This window comes from Salvelinus alpinus, chromosome 29, assembly GCF_045679555.1.
Source record: "Salvelinus alpinus chromosome 29, SLU_Salpinus.1, whole genome shotgun sequence".
In the NCBI taxonomy this organism is placed as follows: domain Eukaryota; kingdom Metazoa; phylum Chordata; class Actinopteri; order Salmoniformes; family Salmonidae; genus Salvelinus; species Salvelinus alpinus.
In genome coordinates this window covers 21,226,716-21,239,931 of record NC_092114.1, presented here as the reverse complement: position 1 = coordinate 21,239,931, position 13,216 = coordinate 21,226,716, and positions in this window count along the sequence as shown.

Sequence of the window (13,216 nt, the reverse complement as noted above, 5' to 3'; positions counted from 1 at the left end):
GATTGTTTTGTGTTTTTGGTAATATATAGAACTTAACTTTTCCTTCCACATATCATCTTCACGACCAAGAGGAGAATACAAAGACCCTGCCAGTATGCAAGTAACTTCTTTAATCATCATTTTGTATTTTCTATCAGTAAACCAAACACCTTCTTTCAATAGATTAAGAATCAAATAGCCCAACAAGTACATGAAAACAGATATCTGTTTACAAATGTAGCATTCACCACAGCTAACACAGGCCTACAGTAGGCTACAACATTCACCACAGCTAACACAGGCCTACAGTAGGCTACAACATTCACCACAGCTAACACAGGCCTACAGTAGGCTACAACATTCACCACAGCTAACACAGGCCTACAGTAGGCTACAACATTCACCACAGCTAACACAGGCCTACAGTAGGCTACAACATCCACCACAACTAACACAGGCCTACATTAGGCTACAACATCCACCACAGATAAAACAGGTCTACATTAGGCTACAACATCCACCACAGCTAAAACAGGTCTACATTAGGCTACAACATCCACCACAGCTAAAACAGTCCTACATTAGGCTACAACATCCACCACAGCTAAAACAGGTCTACATTAGGCTACAACATCCACCACAGCTAACACAGGCACACAGTAGGCTACAACATTCATCATAGCTGAAACAGGCCCACATTAGGCTAAAACATCCACCACAGCTAACACAGGCCTACAGTAGGCTACAACATCCACCATAACTAACATAGGCCTACATTAGGCTACAACATCTACCACAGCTAACACAGGCCTACAGTAGGCTACAAATTCAACCATAGCTAACACAGCACTACAGTACTGTGGGCTACAACATCCCCACAGCTAACACAGGCCTACAGTAGGCTACAACATCCACCACAACTAACACAGGCCTACAGTAGGCTACAACATCCACCATAGCTAACACAGGCCTACAGTACAATATAATACAACATCCAGCATAGTTAACACAGGCCTTCATTAGGCCACAACATCCACCACAACCAACACAGGCCTACATTAGGCTACAACATCCACCACAACTAACACAGGCCTACATTAGGCTACAACATCCACCACAGCTAACACAGGTCTACAGTAGACTACAACATCCACAACAACTAACACAGGCCTACAGTAGGCTAAAACGTTCACCACAGCTAACAAAGGCCTACAGTAGGCTAAAACATCCACCACAGCTAACACAGGGCTACATTAGGCTACAACATCCACCACAGCTAACAAAGGCCTACATTAGGCTACAACATCCACCACAGCTAACACAGTGCTACATTAGGCTACAACATCCACCACAGCTAACACAGGCCTAAAACATCCACCACAGCTAACACAGGGCTACATTAGGCTACAACATCCACCACAGCTAACAAAGGCCTACATTAGGCTACAACATCCACCACAGCTAACACAGTGCTACATTAGGCTACAACATCCACCACAGCTAACGCAGGCCTTCACTAGGCTAAAACATCCACCACAGCTAACACAGGCCTAAAACATCCACCACAGCTAACACATGCCAACAGTAGGCTACAACATCCACCACAGCTAACAGTAATATTGTTACAATGAACTCAACTATGGATTGCTATTGGATAATGTCATTGGATTATGTCATGGTTCCACCTGTCACCAGAGGGCGGCAGAGACCGTCCTAGAGGCATTAATGACACTCAGGTGAATGCTGTTTTCTCATTATGATTTCCCTGTTAACTTCTTATGGCTGGGGGCAGTATTGAGTAGCTTGGATGAATAAGGTGCCCAGAGTAAACTGCCTGCTACTCATTCCCAGAAGCTAAGATATGCATATTATTAGTAGATTTATATAGAAAACACTCTGAAGTTTCTAAAACTGTTTGAATGGTGTCTGTGTGTATAACAGAACACATATGGCAGGCAAAAACCTGAGAAAATATCCAACCAGGAACTGGGAAATCTGAGGTTTGTAGGTTTGCCTATCCAATATACAGTGTCTATGGCGTCATATTGTACTTCCTAAGTTCTTCCACTAGATGTCAACAGTCTTTAGAACCTTGTTTGATGCTTCGACTGTGAAGGAGGGGGAATAAGAGCTGATTGAGTCAGGGGTCTGGCAGAGTGCCACGAGCTCACTCAGGCGCGCCCCCATGAGAGGTAGCTGCCTTCCTTCTCCTTTCTAAAGACAAAGGAGTTCTGCGGTTGAAACATTATTGAAGATTTATGTTAAAAACATCCTAAAGATTGATTCTATACATCGTTTGACATGTTTCTACGAACTGTAATGGAATTTTTTGACTTTTCGTCTGGCCTGCGCGTCATCAATTTGGATTTTGGAACTAAACGCGCGAACAAAAAGGAGGTATTTGGACATAAATTATGGACGTTATCGAACAAAACAAACATTTATTGTGGAACTGGGATTCCTGGGAGTGCATTCTGATGAAGATCATCAAAGGTAAGTGAATATTTATAATGCTATTTCTGACTTCTGTTGACTCAACAACATCGCGGGTACCTGTATGTCTTGTTTTGGTCTCTGAGCGCTGTACTCAGATTATTGCATGGTGTGCTTTGACACAGGGGTTGCATTAAAGATAAGTTTATCTAAAGTTCCATGTAAAACACTTGTATCTTTTATCAATGTTTATTATGAGTATTTCTGTAAATTGATGTGGCTCTCTGCAAAATCCCCGGATGTTTTGGAGGCAAAACATTACTGAACATAACGCGCCAATGTAAACTAAGATTTTTGGATATAAATATGAACTTTATCGAACAAAACATACATGTATTGTGTAACATGAAGTCCTATGAGTGTCATCTGATGAAGATCATCAAAGGTTAGTGATTAATTTTCTCTCTATTTCTGCTTTTTGTGACTCCTCTCTTTGGCTGGAAAAAATGGCTGTGTTTTTCTGTGACTAGGTACTGACCTAACATAATCAGATGGTGTGCTTTCGTCGTAAAGCCTTTTTGAAATCGGACACTGTGGTGGGATTAACAACAAGTTTATCTTTAAAATGGTGTAAAATACTTGTATGTTTGAGGAATTTTAATTATGAGATTTCTGTTGTTTGAATTTGGCGCCCTGCACTTTCACTGGCTGTTGTCAAGTCGATCCCGTTAACGGGATCTCAGCCTTAAGAAGTTTTAAGTACCACGGCATCATACTTGATTCCAACCTCTCTTTTAAAAAGCAAATGAAAAAGGTAACTCAAATAACCAAATTCAACCTAGCTAATTTCCAAAACATAAGAAATTGTTTGACTACAAAGGTAACAAACTGTACTTCAAATCTATGATACTCCCCTACTTAACATACTACTTGACTAGTTTGTCCCAAGCTTGCTTTATAACATTAAAACCAATTCAGTCTGTCTGCAAACAGTCTCTCAAAGTGCTTGATAGGAAGCCAAATAGCCATCATCACTGTTACATTCTCAGAAAGCATGACCTCCTGAGTTGGAAAAAGCGTATGCAATACACTGACGCATGTCTTGTATTCAAGATTCTAAATGTCCCGGCTCCCCCTCCACTCAGTACTTTTGTTAAACAGAAAACCCAAACCTTATGGCAGCAGATCCACAAGGTCCGCCATGAGAGATGACTGTATGAGTTCCCTTAAGGAAAAGCACCTTTAGTCAATCTGCTTTCAGTGTGAGAGCTTCCCATGTCTGGAATACCCTGCCATTAGACACACACAACTGTGATTCATGTGCACTGTCCCTGTAAAAATAAAAATGAACTCAAACTGCAATCCACTTTAACGACCTGACACTGTTCCACGTAAAGATTATAATGTCAGAATACATTAACTTCCTGCTCAACTTCACTGGTGTTACATAAACAATAAAACCAAGAAACAATCATCAGAAACTATCACAAAACTTTTACGATTCAACTATTCAGACCTGAATCCCTTACAGCCAAATATAGCCCAGCGAGCACAACTAACTCACCTATTCTTACCAGTAGGCAAAAATATAACCCCTACTCAAACAACGTTCTGCATTACCTCTATCCTAAGATTAAAACCAAACTTCACAACTTTCCCTTCTCTTTAGGCTTCACACTTATGAAATGTCCAAGACTTTAAAAAGAACATGTAAAGCACATTTGTGGCCTGCTGGGGGTCATTTTGCAGGGCTCTGGCAGTGCTCCTCCTGCTCAAAGGCGGAGGTAGCGGTCCTGCTGCTGGGTTGTTGCCCTCCTACGGCCTCCTTCACGTCTCCTGATGTACTGGCCTGTCTCCTGGTAGCGCCTCCATGCTCTGGACACTACGCTGACAGACACAGCAAACCTTCTTGCCACAGCTCGCATTGATGTGCCATCCTGGATGAGCTGCACTACCTGAGCCACTTGTGTGGGTTGTAGACTCCGTCTCATGCTACCACTAGAGTGAGAGCACCGCCAGCATTCAAAAGTGACCAAAACATCAGCCAGGAAGCATAGGAACTGAGAAGTGGTCTGTGGTCACCACCTGCAGAATCACTCCTTTATTGGGGGTGTCTTGCTAATTGCCTATAATTTCCACCTTTTGTCTATTCCATTTGCACAACAGCATGTGCAATTTATTGTCAATCAGTGTTGCTTCCTAAGTGTACAGTTTGATTTCACAGAAGTGTGATTGACTTGGAGTTACATTGTGTTGTTTAAGTGTTCCCTTTATTTTTTTGAGCAGTGTAGTTAGATAAATAGTTCACCAAATAGCTACCTGTATCAACTGCATTGACCCTTTTTGCACTAACTTTGACTCATCACATACGCTGCTACTACTGTTTACTGTCACGGCCGATGCTGGAAGAAGACCAAGGTGCAGCATGGTGAGCGTACATTTACCTTTTTATTTCAAAATATTGCCAACAAAACAACAAATGAAAAACAACCGTGAAGCTTACAGGGCATTAGTGCCACAAACAAAGTTAACTACCCACAACGAAAGGAGGGAAAAAGGGCTACCTAAGTATGGTTCCCAATCAGAGACAACGATAGACAGCTGTCCCTGATTGAGCGCCATACCCGGCCAAAACATAGAAATACAAAATCATAGAAAACAAAACATAGAATGCCCACCCCAAATCACACCCTGACCAAACCAAATAGAGACATAAAAAGGCTCTCTAAGGTCAGGGCGTGACAGTTTACTATCTGTCACTTTATTCCAAGTTATATGTACATATCTACCTCAATCAGCGTGTACCCCTGCATATCAACTCAGTAACGGTACCCGTGTATATAGTCAATTTATCGTTACTCATTGTGTATCTATTATTACTTTTATTACGTGTTACTACTTTTCTATTATTTCATTTCTCTCTGCATTGTTGGGAAGGGCCCTTAAGTAAGCATTTCACTGTTAGTTCACACATGCTTATGAAACATGTGACAAATACATTTTTCGGAAAAAAATTGTTACATGGGTATATGGTCTATACCTGCGTATACCCTGCATTACACCACTGGTCTTGACCCTACAGGTGATTACAGTAGTGTTTTTGCTTTCAGAAAGCCCACCAATAAGTATACTCTTAGAAAAAAAAGAGTCCTATCTAGAACCTTAGTGTTCTTCAGCTGTCCCCCATATGAGAACCCTTTGAAGAACCCTGTTTGGGTGCAGGTGTCATGACGTTGGCCTGATGGGGGAGGTTTATGACCCCCATAAATAACTTCCCCCCGTTTCTCTCTCTCTACTCTATAGAGTTGACTCTGGGAAAGCCCTTTGTTAACATAGAGGTTCTGGGGACATCAAAAGGTGGGAAACGGAACCATATTTCGGTAATCCAACAAGTTGAAAATATGCGTTGGGACTTGATTACTGATGATAGGACGACATAAACTGTATTTTGGGAAGTCTACACATTCTAGATATCAGAGTCACATGGAATTGTTGTGCAATTTAAATGTTTAAATATGAAACTATTTGTGAAAAGATTAAATGTAATTTTAGCTTCTAAATGAGAGAATTGGTTTGTCACAGAGAAACTCTGCTCACTCAGAGGCCCCGCCCAAGTGAACAGACACTGGTTGTAAACTATGAAACACGGCCCCCTCTCCCAACCCTATATAAGCCCCTTTACGAAAATGTAACTTCCTGTTCCAAGGACGTGCAGATTTGAGGTCCCCACGTTGAAAGGACAAAGACCACCTACAGAACTAAGCCAACCTCAGCAAGAACCTAACGAAATTAGCATCGAATTTCAATGTGAAGGGGCCGACCTACACACCGAAAGGATGAATTTCGACTATACCAGCCAGAATATAGCATGAGCTTAAAGTATGGCAACTTGGTATGAACTTTGAACTCTTATTCACTAAAGAAGTGATACCGCCTAGCCGTTGCGTTAGCGCAGCAACTGTAGACGTGGGCTAGGAGAGGACGGACAGAGTATCTCTCCTACCACACGACGACAGTACTACCAAGTATTCGTTCTACCACCAGACATTCTTCAAAGGACAAACCGGCCTTCCATCTACGACCAACCGATCAAAGCGCAGCTCAGAGTAAATATTTATTGCATTTTCCTTTTCCAGATGGGCGGTCATTAAGAATGTATAAGATTCTGTATTTACGATAGAGTAGCTGCCTACGGCCCGATAGCATAGCTTCTCCCTTTGTTACTCAGTCTTCCCGCTCTTTCATTCAAAACCCAACCCCCTTTATTTGTGTAACCAGCCGTCATATCTGTTTCGTCCGCTAGGGACGTTTTCCTATATGACATAATTTGTAATCAATGTATGATCCATTCTGTGTAGATGTAATTCTGTGTGATTATTTAGGTATTTAGTAAATAAATAATTAAACCAAATGTTGTATTGCTGATTCAACTTGTTAGCCAGGGTTTGTGAAGATAACCAAGAATGTACAACTTTCAGATGAGACTGAATAAGGCGACGATTAAATATTGACTGCTTTTGATGTAAAAGATTACGAGGTCTTTAAGAGTTTATTCAGAAGATAACAGCTCTATAAACATTATTTCGTTGTGCCCCAACTTTCTAGTTAATTACATTTACATGATTAGCTTAATCAGGTAATATTAATTGCAGAGAAATTATTTTATAGAATAGCATGTCATATCACTTAATCCGGCATAGCCAAAGACACGACACAGGTATACTTTCTACAGAGGGTTCCACATAGAACCCAGAAATGGTTCTACATGAACCCAAAAAGTGTTCTACCTGGAACCAAAAAGGGTTCTGCTATGGGGACAGCCAAAGAACACTTTTTTTCTGAGTGTATGCAAGATAGTCACATTAATAACAATAGGCGGAACAGACTCCAAAAGACACTCATTTAACTCACTGCCCTGCTCACGCCAGACAGTGCAGCATAAGCACACATTTTTGACAAATTTATAGAAAATTGTTCTTACAAGGATTAACATGACCAAGCATTATCAATTCCCTACTCTAGACATTTTTTTAATCTGTGATGTGGTGAGGTTGGACCCAGGTACAGAGAAGAGACCAGACGAGGAAATCAGTGGTTAGGGATAAATGTAATACTTTAATGAGAAACGGTAGCCACAGGATCACAGTACACTTGAAAAACAACAGACACCACATCTCAAAAACTCACTCCAGGATAATTGTATCTAAGGGTGTTCATCTTCAATTAAGTACATATAAACATTGAGGAAGTTTAAAACTAATGATTTGAGGGAGTACAGTGGAATTATCATTATTATTAGGTTTTGTCTGTTTTTAACCTAGGGTTTGCAAATACCCACACACAAGAAATAGTGTATAATTATTTGTTGATATTTTTTAAATACTATGTTTGGATTGGTGTGTTCTATTTCCTTTGGGTTTGGTGAGATTTCCATTTGTCTTAGTGCCACGATATCTTAAAGGAGATTTCCTTTACGCACGCACACACATGGAATTTTAGAAGTTTTATTTTATGAGTTTTAATAAAACACGTGATTTCTTTTGATAAAGGAATGTTCTGGGAACCTGGGATACAACATGTAGAAAATGTTTGACGGTTTTTCTTTCATTTGTCTAATATAGTAAGAAACACTTCTTTGAAGGGGTGGTATGACTTATGACCTCTATCATGACTTTCCTTTGTGGTTTGATCAGCCTCATTGGAAAGCCATTTGGATAATGAATTTAAGGTCATTTGTAATATTGATTTTAAGGTAATTAAACTGACCATCAAGGACGAGTAACTTACAGAATAGGAGTCAAAGAAGGTCAAGATGTAGGATTTAAAGTAAACATTAAACAATTCCCTCGGAAAGCAAATAGCTTTACAGGGATTGGGTTGGCCAGATTGAAGTACTCGGCCAACCCACATCGGTTCACTTTAACTCCTGATGAGTACCAGTGTTACAGATCCAAGAAGGGCCCAGAGAACTTAGGTGATTTTAATGGCTGTAAGGCAATCGTTAATGTGGCTGACTTAGGTTTGGAAGTACAGGAGAAAATTCTTAACCTCAGAGCACCTATAACTGGTGTATGGTGGGCTTGTACCAGCAAAGGACGCTTACGATAGACACTACCAAAAGGGTGGTTAGGAACTTGCGCCCCAGTGTTATTGGTCCAGCCAGTTCGAGTTAGTCATCAGAGGCCAGTTATAGGAGGCTACAGTAGGCACAGGAGGAGTTTTGACCAGGATGGGAGTAGCCTTGTCTAGATGGATGCTATTGGCATCCCCAGGGAAGTTCCAGATGAATATAAAGCTATGAATCAAATTAGGTGAAGGCTTTACCACTACGTTCTTTTGGTGGTTGACAATAAATAAAAATGTGGATTGGATTAATTACATCTATTATAATCAACAGAGATTCATGAATGAAACCGGGGATGCAGTAAAGGGGTTCTCTAACCAATTATCCACCACCTCCCTCATGACCTGGTAAAATAGACTGGCTCTCGATATGTTATTGGCAGAAATTATAGAAGAATGATAGGGGTTCATTGCTGTACGTTTATTTTTAATAACACAGCTCCAGATAGATCAGTGACCAAGGCCCTGGCTGGTTTAACCACATTAGCTCATGAGTTAGCAGAGAACTCTGGGGTGGATACCTCCCTGACTGGGTGGTTCGATAGTATGTTTGGAAAATGGAAACATTTTGTAATTACCGTATTGTGGGCTGCTTTCACCTGTATGAGTGTGTTGGTGTTGTGTGGATGCTGTTTGATCCCATGTGTGAGAGGTTTAATCACCAGGACTCTAGAGAGATCGATGACGCAACAAATGATGAGGTATGGACCGATTCCAAGCTCCGACCAGTGGGATGACAACTTCATGTCTCCAGGCCTAGTAGATGGCTCTGTTTCTTTCAACCACGAGGACCCCATGGTGGATGAGACTATCTTCAATGTTTAGACAGACTGTTAATTTAATGAAGATTATAATGAAAATCCTAAAAAGAAGAGTTATAATTGGATATAGGCCTAGAACAGTCATTGATGAGTATCTGATGTAAATACATGTACTGGTTTTGTTTGCTTTTGTGTAACATTTATGACTCCATATGACGGTTGACGTATCAGTGTGTAATATTTAGTCAAAGGGTGGATTGATAAGGGAATTTATATGTTTAAGGTAATGACTAAAGAATTCCACCCTGAAACGTAATTATTAGATTATGTAACACGTATAAGAATAATTAGACTAACGCAATTATTAGACTATGTAAAATGTATTAAGAATAATTAGACTAAAGTCCAATAAGGTTTGGTCGAGACAAGTTAGGGAGAGAAATGTGTGTGTGACTAAGAAAACACAGAGGACAATTAAACTATACATGACCTGACCTGGTTGGAACTTTGAAAAACTTACGACAGGAAAGAGACACTGTCAAGGTCCCTCTAATCTCGGGAGGGAGGGAACGGTATGGAACTGCCAGCTTGGTAGTGATATACGAGGAATGTGAACTGTGGGGAAAGATACATCCCACCTACTGTTTGTGTGTCTGTGTGTGCGTGTAATCCCCCTACTGTTTGTGTGTCTGTGTGTGCGTGTAATCCCCCTACTGTTTGTGTGTCTGTGTGTGCGTGTAATCCCCCTACTGTTTGTGTGTCTGTGTGTGCGTGTAAGTAGGTAGGGGGGGGGGAGTTATAAAATGACATGTCTTTGCATTTTTTTTACTTTAGAACTCTGAATAAACTTTACGGACCTTTTGCTGAAGCTGAGTCTTTGCCTAATTATTATTAAACTCCGGGTCTTACAAACCTCGGGGATTGGTCAAAGCTTAAATAATTGTTCAGTTATCATCATTGGGATTGAAAATTCTCGTGACACACCACAAACCGAAGCTGGCAGTAAGACCGCATTCAACGAGCTGTATAAGCAATCAAGAATAAGCAATCAAGAAAATACCGATGTATTAAACTAAGCATAGGTGATTTGATGATGTTGAAATGTGTAAGTTGAAATGGTGCTGGAATAGTGGAGGCAGCTACTGTTTTCTCTTTGACTTGCGATATCTCTCCGTGGTTCTAAATCAATGGTTGTTTTGTTAGTCCGAAAACGTCAGAAACATGAACTTGCTTGGCCATGCTGTAGGTCATGTAACCAGGGGCGCAACTTTCACTGAGGATGGGGGGACATGTCCACCCCCCACATTCTGAAATTGCATTTTTGTCCCTCCAAGTTTTGTCATTGGAATGTGATACAAAACGAGCCAACGGTGTGCTTTAAGACCATGTGGACGCCTCCGAGCAGTCGGGTAGGCTGTTTGAAGTGTTTAAAAAACACTTCTCAAAACCAAAGTTGCGCACCTGAATGTAACTGTTTGTTATACTTTGTGGACTTCACCGGACAGATGTTGCTCTCCTGTTTTATTATGAAAAAAAGGTGTGGTTGAATGTATTTTGCCACTGTGTCTTCTTATTGTCTCAACCTTTGGCCTATATATTATTGTGGCAAGGCATAAGAACTAACAGGTTATAGAGCAAACAATGCAATTATCACAACATATAGGTTGCCATATGGCTTTTTCCCCCTGGCTTTGGATTCACCAGTGATTTTACTGATGATGTAGGCTAAATCAAGTGTTATCAAGTGTTGATCAAATGTTATGGAGCGACTGCTTTTCTGCCACTGCTCTTCTCTTTCCATCACTTGGAAATTCCTATTACATTACACTACGACACCCACAACACCTGTGAACCCAGAACAACTTGTCAAAAGAGCCATGATACAGAGCATAATACACAATACAGAGCACCCAGCAACACACAGAGGCAGAGCAAGCTGAAAGGTGAAACTACATGTATATTTCAGGGTGATTAGTGTGCATTCGTTGGTTATGAACATGAATCAGCTGGGAATAAAAGAGCTGTGAAGCACATACTCAGTCATACATACAGCACCATTAGTAGATCTACAATCGAGGATGGAAGTGATTGTATATAATATATTAACAAAACTGCAAGTGCTATGCATTGTGTTTATTTGTTGTAAAAAGTAAAATATGTGTGTACAAATGTAAAGCAAGTCGACAAACCCTAATGTGGAGGAGTTAAAGGAAAAATCCACTCAAAAAAATGTATTTAGGAATTGTTTTCATTAGTCCACTGTTGATACAGTCCCAAAATGTTTTATATGTCAGCAGTCAAGTTTTCAGGACATAGTATTTTCAAGAAGCAAAGTGTCTGTCACGCCCTGACCTTAGAGAGCCTTTTTATTTCTCTATTTGGTTAGGTCAGGGTGTGATTTGGGTGGGCATTCTATGTTTTCTGTTTCTTTGTTTTTGGCGTGGTTCCCAATCAGAGGCAGCTGTCTATCGTTGTCTCTGATTGGGGATCATACTTATGCAGCTCTTTTCCCCACCATTAGGTTGTGGGATCTTGTTTTCTGTTTAGTGTTTCTGCCTGACAGAACTGTTTGCTTTCGTTTTTGCTTTTGTTATTTTTGTTTGAGTGTTTTTGAATAAAGAATCATGAACACTTTCCACGCTGCGCTTTGGTCCAATCTTCCTACCACCAACGAGAGCCGTAACAGTGTCACTTGCCACATGAACATGATGGTGTGTTCTTTTTATAACAAATAACTACAATATCACTTACAGTTTTGTTAATATATTATATACAATCATTTATTTGGGAAAGGAGTAAAAAAATAGCCAATTCTTCACAGATAGAATGGTAATGTGATACAAAGGTCACTAAACCTAATGAATTGAATGAAACGCAGCAGAGTGCTCATTTGGCCTGCAGGCCGCCTGATCCAGACAATAGCACTAGACCAAGTTGCCCCACAAGTTTGACGGGATTATTGATTAGGCCTACCGTCTCAGTGTATAACACAGGAGAAGCATTCAAGTTAAGTCACCCTCAAATTACTGTCCCTTTTTAGCAGCACTTGTCCTTCGGAAAGTAATCGGTAGAAAGTTCTTATTAAATCGGTATCGCTTACATCACCGAGCAGTGCACGAGAAAGAGTTGAATCATGATGACGTCATTGATCTTCAGGTCGTAGCTCTACAAAGAGGCCCGTGTTTCCGACTTACAATTCCGAGTTGGATGACCGTTCAAAACGTATTTCCCTGCTGGAGCTCGTTTTTCCAGAATTCCCAGTTTTCTTGAACTCACTTTAGTCAAGTTTTTTGCAGTTCCGAGTTAACAGTAGTCTTGAGCGAGGCACAAATCATGCTTCATTGACAGCATGGCCCATGTTGAATGTTTATCATTTTAAACTTGGAAAAGAGACACTTAATCCCAGATGTGGGACCACACAGCCACTCCACTGACTAGCAGTCTAGAGATTGCTTTCCAATGCTTGCAGTTAGCCACTGTCACTGATTCGTTACAAACCACTCATTGTTGAATTTGCGATTTCCAACTTGTTGTGTAATGTTTATGTCCAATGGCCGATGAGCACCGATACATTTGACCTATTACCTAAGGTAACTGAGCTAAATGACTACCGCCCCGTAGCACTCACTTCCGTCATCATGAAGTGCTTTGAGAGACTAGTCAAGGAACATATCACCTCCACCCTACCTGACACCCTAGACCCACTCCAATTTGTCCACAGACGACGCAATCGCAATCACACTGCCCTAACCCATCTGGACAAGAGGAATACCTATGTAAGAATGCTGTTCATCGATTACAGCTCAGCATTCAACACCATAGTACCCTCCAAACTCATCATTAAGCTCGAGACCCTGGGTCTCGACCCCGCCCTGTGCAACTGGGTCCTGGACTTCCTGACGGGCCGCCCCCTCCACTTC